At 41.2% G+C, this 9,205-nt stretch overlaps 1 protein-coding gene across 1 annotated transcript in view; it reads right to left on the bottom strand.

Annotated features, from left to right (window-relative positions):
* LOC130298580 (BICD family-like cargo adapter 2) overlaps positions 1 to 4,469 on the bottom strand; it is an 85,274-nt gene extending 80,805 nt beyond the window's left edge. The window contains exon 1 of the mRNA XM_056551353.1: positions 4,441 to 4,469. The gene's annotated coding sequence lies outside the window, so the exon portion shown is untranslated. The remainder of the gene's footprint in view (positions 1 to 4,440) is intronic.
* Between the last annotated feature and the right edge of the window lie 4,736 nt (positions 4,470 to 9,205).

The following is a 9,205-nucleotide window of genomic DNA, read 5'->3' on the forward strand; positions in this document are numbered from 1 at the left end:
GTAATATCACACATATATAATACAGACACCGCCTGAGTAATATCACACATATATAATACAGACACCCCCTGATTAATTTCACACATATATAATACAGACACCCCAATCTAATATCACACATACATAATACAGACACATCCTGTGTAACATCACATATATAATACAGACACCCCTATGTAATATCACATATATAATACAGACACCCCTGAGTAAGATCATATATATATGTAATACAGACACCTCCAGTGTAATATCACATATATAATACAGATACCCCCTGTATAATATTCCATATATAATAAAGACACCCCCTGTGTAATATCACACATATAATACAGACACCCCCTGTGTAATATCACACACATATATAATACAGACACCCCCTGTGTAATATCACACACATATATAATACAGACACATCCTGTGTAACATCACATATATAATACAGACACCCCTATGTAATATCACATATATAATACAGACACCCCTGAGTAATATCACATATATATGTAATACAGACACCTCCAGTGTAATATCACATATATAATACAGACATCCCTTGTGTCATATCACACATATAATACAAACACCCCCTGTGTAATATCACATATATAATACAGACACCCCCTGTGTAATATCACATATATAATACAAACACCCCTGTGTAATATCGCATATATAATACAGACAACCCCTGTGTAATATCACATATATAATACAGACACCCCCTGTGTAATACCACACATATAATAAAGACACCCCTGTGTAATATCACATATATAACACAAACACCCCCGTGTCATATCACACATATAATACAAACACCCCTGTGTAATATCACACATATAATACAGACACCCCCTGTGTAATATCACAGATATAATACAGACACCCCATGTAATATCACAGATATAATACAGACACCCCCTGTGTAATATCACGTATATAATACAGACACCCCGTGTAATATCACATATATAATACAGACACCCCCTGTGTAATATCACATATATAATACAGACACCCCCTGTGTAATATCACATATATAATACAGACACCCCCTGTGTAATATCACATATATAATACAGACACCCCTGTGTAGTATCACACATATATAATACAGACACCCCTGTGTAATATCACATATATAATACAGACACCCCTGTGTAATATCACACATATATAATACAGACACCCCTGTGTAATATCACATATATAATACAGACACCCCCAGAATAATATCACACATAGATAATACAGACACCCGTGTAATATCACACATATATAATACAGACACCCCTGTGTAATATCACACATAGATAATACAGACACCCCTGTGTAATATCACACATATATAATACAGACACCCCTGTGTAATATCACATATATAATACAGACACCCCCAGAATAATATCACACATAGATAATACAGACACCCCTGTGTAATATCACACATAGATAATACAGACACCCCTGTGTAATATCACATATATATAATACAGACACCCCTGTGTAATATCACATATATAATACAGACACCCCCAGAATAATATCACACATAGATAATACAGACACCCCTGTGTAATATCACATATATAATACAGACACCCCCAGAATAATATCACACATAGATAATACAGACACCCCCCTGTGTAATATCACGTATATAATACAGACACCCCCCTGTGTAATATCATATATAATACAGACACATGTAGTCCTAGTTTTAGCAGCTGAGACTCTTATATGTGTCATCCATTTATCCTCCCCTGTATACTCCCATCATTCATCACCACAACACAAATCCCCTAGACCTGTGTTATATCCTCTCCGGATACAATGTATCACACTATTATGCACTGTTCAGATACCAGGTATCACTTGTTCACAGTATTAGATATCAAATACATATCATACACAGTCAGAAAACGAAAATTACATAGGTACACTCTATAGTACACAGGTATCACACTGTCATATACTGGATATCACACCCCATAATATATATACCAGGTATTATACCATATATATACTAGATATCACAATATTATATATACTGGGTATTATACTGTATATATCACAATATTATATATACTGGGCATTATACTGTATATATCACAATATAATATATACTGAGTATTATACAGTATATACACTAGATATCACAATATAATATATACTGGATATTGTACTGTATATACACTAGATATCACAATATAATATATACTGGATATTGTACTGTATATACACTAGATATCACAATATAATATATACTGGATATTGTACTGTATATACACTAGATATCACAATATAATATATACTGGGTAGTATACAGTATATACACTAGATATCACAATATAATATATACTGGGTATTGTACTGTATATACACTAGATATCACAATATAATATATACTGGGTATTATACTGTATATATCACAATATAATATATACTGGGTATTATACCGTATATATACACTAGATATCACAATATAATATAAACTGGGTATTATACTGTATATATCACAATAGAATATATACTGGGTATTATACCGTATATATACACTAGATATCACAATATAATATAAACTGGGTATTATACTGTATATATCACAATAGAATATATACTGGGTATTATACTGTATATATCACAATAGAATATATACTGGGTATTATACCGTATATACACTAGATATCACAATATAATATATACTGGGTATTATACTGTATATATCACAATATAATATATACTGGGTATTATACCGTATAAATACACTAGATATCACAATATAATATATACTGGGTATTATACTGTATATATCACAATATAATATATACTGGGTATTATACTGTATATATCACAATATAATATATACTGGGTATTATACTGTATATATCACAATATAATATATACTGGGTATTATACCGTATAAATACACTAGATATCACAATATAATATATACTGGGTATTATACTGTATATATCACAATATAATATATACTGGGTATTATACCGTATATACACTAGATATCACAATATAATATATACTGGGTATTATACTGTATATATCACAATATAATATATACTGGGTATTATACTGTATATACACTAGATATCACAATATAATATATACTGGGTATTATACCGTATAAATACACTAGATATCACAATATAATATATACTGGGTATTATACTGTATATATCACAATATAATATATACTGGGTATTATACTGTATATACACTAGATATCACAATATAATATATACTGGGTATTGTACTGTATATACACTAGACATCACAATATAATATATACTGGGTATTATACTGTATATATCACAATATAATATATACTGGGTATTATACTGTATATATCACAATATAATATATTTTGTATTATACTAGATGTATCACAATATAATATATACTGTTTATTATACCGTATATTCACTAGATATCACAATATAATATATACTTTGTATTATACCGTATATACACTAGATATCACAATATAATATATACTGGTATTATACCGTATATACACTAGATATCACAATATAATATATACTGGTATTATACCGTATATACACTGGATATCACAATATAATATATACTGGTATTATACCGTATATACACTGGATATCACAATATAATATATACTGGGTATTATACCGTATATACACTAGATATCACAATATAATATATACTGGTATTATACTGTATATACACTAGATATCACAATATAATATATACTGGGTATAATACTGTATATATCACAATATAATATATACTGGGTATAATACTGTATATATCACAATATAATATATACTGGGTATTATACAGTATATACACTAGATATCACAATATAATATATACTGGTATTATACTGTATATACACTAGATATCACAATATAATATATACTGGGTATAATACTGTATATATCACAATATAATATATACTGGTTATTATACCGTATATATACACTAGATATCACAATCTAATATATACTGGGTATTATACTGTATATACACTAGATATCACAATATAATATATACTGGGTATTATACTGTATATACACTAGATATCACAATATAATATATACTTTGTATTATATCGTATATACACTGGATATCACAATATAATATATACTTTGTATTATATCGTATATACACTGGATATCACAATCTAATATATACTTTGTATTATACTATATATATATATATATATATATATATATATATATATATATATATATATATCACAATATAATATATACTGGGTGTCCCATGTACATTTTCAGGCCCCCTGGGGTATCACATATAAACTTTCCGCAGCAGTGTAATACAAGGAGAGGCTCATCCCTATGAAGTGTGAGCGCTCACATAAGCTGTAGCGCAGTACATGCACATACAGGCCCCTCACACGTCTGCAGGTCCTCTCACCTGTGGGGCCAGGGGGTCCAGGGCTGAGGACCATCTCAGGAGCTCTTCCTGCACTCTTCCTGTCCTCGCTGGTAACCTACAGATGACAGGTGTGGCTCTATAGGGAGGGGCCCAGAGCTCTCAGGAGTCACCTCCCTTATACACAGGTTCCCTCCACAACATGGAGAATCTCCGGGGTCAGCTGGGAATTACAAGGATTAGAGGAGCGGCTGAGCCGTGACAGGATTATCACATTGTGTCAGACACTTCGCTCCATACTGAGCCCCAAAACTCATCACCAGTAATGGAGGGGCCCTCAGAATATGACCACAAATGTATGAACCATCTGCTCATCAGAACCCCAAGATTTGTGGGGGCACGGGGGAGATTTATCAAAACCTGTCCTGAGGAAAAGTTGCTGAGTTGCCCCTAACAACCAATCAGATAGTTTCTTTCATTTTTGAAAAGGCCTGTGAGAAATGGAAGAAGTGATCTGATTGGTTGTTATAGGCAGCTCAGCAACATTTCCTCTGCACTGGGTTTAATAAATCTTCCCCATAGACCTCACCGGAGGATGAGATTGTTCTTCAGGAATATCAGCCATGTGGTCAGTTCTCACATTAGATGGAAGTCCTGGAATGTTCTGAGGAGCCCCCTCTACCTCCTCCAGAGATGTCTATAGAACTAAGGGGACTGTGAGGACCAGGGAACCAAGAAGTACTCACCGCCATGTTCTGAGGAGCCCCCTCTACTTCCTCCAGAGATGTCTATAGAGCTAAGGGGATTGTGAGGACCAGGGAACCAAGAAGAACTCACTGCCATGTTCTGAGGAGCCCCCTCTACTTCCTCCAGAGATGTCTATAGAGCTAAGGGGATTGTGAGGACCAGGGAACCAAGAAATACTCACCGCCATGTTCTGAGGAGCCCCCTCTACTTCCTCCAGAGATGTCTATAGAGCTAAGGGGATTGTGAGGACCAGGGAACCAAGAAGAACTCACTGCCATGTTCTGAGGAGCCCCCTCTACCTCCTCCAGAGATGTCTATAGAGCTAATGGGATTGTGAGGACCAGGGAACCAAGAAGAACTCACTGCCATGTTCTGAGGAGCCCCCTCTACCTCCTCCAGAGATGTCTATAGAGCTAAGGGGATTGTGAGGACCAGGGAACCAAGAAGAACTCACCACCATGTTCTGAGGAGCCCCCTCTACCTCCTCCAGAGATGTCTATAGAGCTAATAGGATTGTGAGGACCAGGGAACCAAGAAGAACTCACTGTCATGTTCTGAGGAGCCCCCTCTACCTCCTCCAGAGATGTCTATAGAGCTAAGGGGATTGTGAGGACCAGGGAACCAAGAAGAACTCACTGCCATGTTCTGAGGAGCCCCCTCTACCTCCTCCAGAGATGTCTATAGAGCTAATGGGATTGTGAGGACCAGGGAACCAAGAAGAACTCACTGTCATGTTCTGAGGAGCCCCCTCTACCTCCTCCAGAGATGTCTATAGAGCTAAGGGGATTGTGAGGACCAGGGAACCAAGAAGAACTCACTGCCATGTTCTGAGGAGCCCCCTCTACCTCCTCCAGAGATGTCTATAGAGCTAATGGGATTGTGAGGACCAGGGAACCAAGAAGAACTCACTGCCATGTTCTGAGGAGCCCCCTCTACCTCCTCCAGAGATGTCTATAGAGCTAAGGGGATTGTGAGGACCAGGGAACCAAGAAGAACTCACTGCCATGTTCTGAGGAGCCCCCTCTACTTCCTCCAGAGATGTCTATAGAGCTAATGGGATTGTGAGGACCAGGGAACCAAGAAGAACTCACTGTCATGTTCTGAGGAGCCCCCTCTACCTCCTCCAGAGATGTCTATAGAGCTAAGGGGATTGTGAGGACCAGGGAACCAAGAAGAACTCACTGCCATGTTCTGAGGAGCCCCCTTTACCTACTCCAGAGATGTCTATAGAGCTAAGGGGATTGTGAGGACCAGGGAACCAAGAAGAACTCACCGCCATGTTCTGAGGAGCCCCCTCTACCTCCTCCAGAGATGTCTATAGAACTAAGGGGACAGTGAGGACCAGGGAACCTCACCGCCATGTTCTGAGGAGCCCCCTCTACTTCCTCCAGAGATGTCTATAGAGCTAAGGGGACAGTGAGGACCAGGGAACCAAGGAGAACTCACCGCCATGTTCTGAGGAGCCCCCTCTACCTCCTCCAGAAATGTCTATAGAGCTAAGGGGATTGTGAGGACCAGGGAACCAAGAAGAACTCACCGCCATGTTCTGAGGAGCCCCCTCTACCTCCTCCAAAGATGTCTATACAACTAAGGGGACTGTGAGGACCAGGGAACCAAGAAGAACCCACCACCATGTTCTGAGGAGCCCCCTCTACTTCCTCCAGAGTTGTCTATAGAGATAAGGGGATTGTGAGGACCAGGGAACCAAGAAGAACTCACTGCCATGTTCTGAGGAGCCCCCTCTACCTCCTCCAGAGATGTCTATAGAGCTAAGGGGATTGTGAGGACCAGGGAACCAAGAAGAACTCACTGCCATGTTCTGAGGAGCCCCCTCTACCTCCTCCAGAGATGTCTATAGAGCTAAGGGGATTGTGAGGACCAGGGAACCAAGAAGAACTCACCGCCATGTTCTGAGGAGCCCCCTCTACCTCCTCCAGAGATGTCTATAGAGCTAAGGGGACAGTGAGGACCAGTGAACCTCACCACCATGTTCTGAGGAGCCCCCTCTACTTCCTCCAGAGATGTCTATAGAGCTAAGGGGACAGTGAGGACCAGGGAACCAAGGAGAACTCACCGCCATGTTCTGAGGAGCCCCCTCTACCTCCTCCAGAGATGTCTATAGAACTAAGGGGACAGTGAGGACCAGGGAACCTCACTGTCATGTTCTGAGGAGCCCCCTCTACTTCCTCCAGAGATGTCTATAGAGCTAAGGGGACAGTGAGGACCAGGGAACCAAGGAGAACTCACCGCCATGTTCTGAGGAGCCCCCTCTACCTCCTCCAGAGATGTCTATAGAGCTAAGGGGATTATGAGGACCAGGGAACAAAGAAGAACTCACCGCCATGTTCTGAGGAGCGCCCTCTACCTCCTCCAGAGATGTCTATAGAACTAAGGGGACAGTGAGGACCAGGGAACCTCACCGCCATGTTCTGAGGAGCCCCCTCTACCTCCTCCAGAGATGTCAATAGAGCTAAGGGGATTGTGAGGACCAGGGAACCAAGAAGAACTCACCACCATGTTCTGAGGAGCCCCCTCTACCTCCTCCAAAGATGTCTATACAACTAAGGGGACTGTGAGGACCAGGGAACCAAGAAGAACTCACCACCATGTTCTGAGGAGCCCCCTCTACTTCCTCCAGAGTTGTCTATAGAGATAAGGGGATTGTGAGGACCAGGGAACCAAGCAGAACTCACTGCCATGTTCTGAGGAGCCCCCTCTACCTCCTCCAGAGATGTCTATAGAACTAAGGGGACAATGAGGACAAGGGAACCTCACCGCCATGTTCTGAGGAGCCCCCTCTACTTCCTCCAGAGATGTCTATAGAGCTAAGGGGATTGTGAGGACCAGGGAACCAAGAAGAACTCCCTGCCATGTTCTGAGGAGCCCCCTCTACCTCCTCCAGAGATGTCTATAGAGCTAAGGGGATTGTGAGGACCAGGGAACCAAGAAGAACTCACTGCCATGTTCTGAGGAGCCCCCTCTACCTCCTCCAGAGATGTCTATAGAGCTAAGGGGATTGTGAGGACCAGGGAACCAAGAAGAACTCACTGCCATGTTCTGAGGAGCCCCCTCTACCTCCTCCAGAGATGTCTATAGAGATAAGGGGATTGTGAGGACCAGGGAACCAAGAAGAACTCACCAACATGTTCTGAGGAGCCCCCTCTACCTCCTCCAGAGATGTCTATAGAGCTAAGGGGACAGTGAGGACCAGGGAACCTCACGGCCATGTTCTGAGGAGCCCCCTCTACTTCCTCCAGAGATGTCTATAGAGCTAAGGGGACAGTGAGGACCAGGGAACCAAGGAGAACTCACCGCCATGTTCTGAGGAGCCCCCTCTACCTCCTCCAGAGATGTCTATAGAACTAAGGGGACAGTGAGGACCAGGGAACCTCACCGCCATGTTCTGAGGAGCCCCCTCTACTTCCTCCAGAGATGTCTATAGAGCTAAGGGGACAGTGAGGACCAGGGAACCAAGGAGAACTCACCGCCATGTTCTGAGGAGCCCCATCTACCTCCTCTAGAGATGTCTATAGAGCTAAGGGGATTGTGAGGACCAGGGAACCAAGAAGAACTCACCGCCATGTTCTGAGGAGCCTCCTCTGCTTCCTCCAGAGATGTCTATAGAACTAAGGGGATTGTGAGGACCAGGGAACCTCACCGCCATGTTCTGAGGAGCCCCCTCTACTTCCTCCAGAGATGTCTATAGAGCTAAGGGGATTGTGAGGACCAGGGAACCAAGAAGAACTCACTGCCATGTTCTGAGGAGCCCCCTCTACCTCCTCCAGAGATGTCTATAGAGCTAAGGGGATTGTGAGGACCAGGGAACCAAGAAGAACTCACTGCCATGTTCTGAGGAGCCCCCTCTACCTCCTCCAGAGATGTCTATAGAGCTAAGGGGATTGTGAGGACCAGGGAACCAAGAAGAACTCACTGCCATGTTCTGAGGAGCCCCCTCTACCTCCTCCAGAGATGTCTATAGAGATAAGGGGATTGTGAGGACCAGGGAACCAAGAAGAACTCACCAACATGTTCTGAGGAGCCCCCTCTACCTCCTCCAGAG

Source organism: Hyla sarda, unplaced genomic scaffold, assembly GCF_029499605.1.
Source record: "Hyla sarda isolate aHylSar1 unplaced genomic scaffold, aHylSar1.hap1 scaffold_1007, whole genome shotgun sequence".
Classification (NCBI taxonomy): Eukaryota; Metazoa; Chordata; class Amphibia; order Anura; family Hylidae; genus Hyla; species Hyla sarda.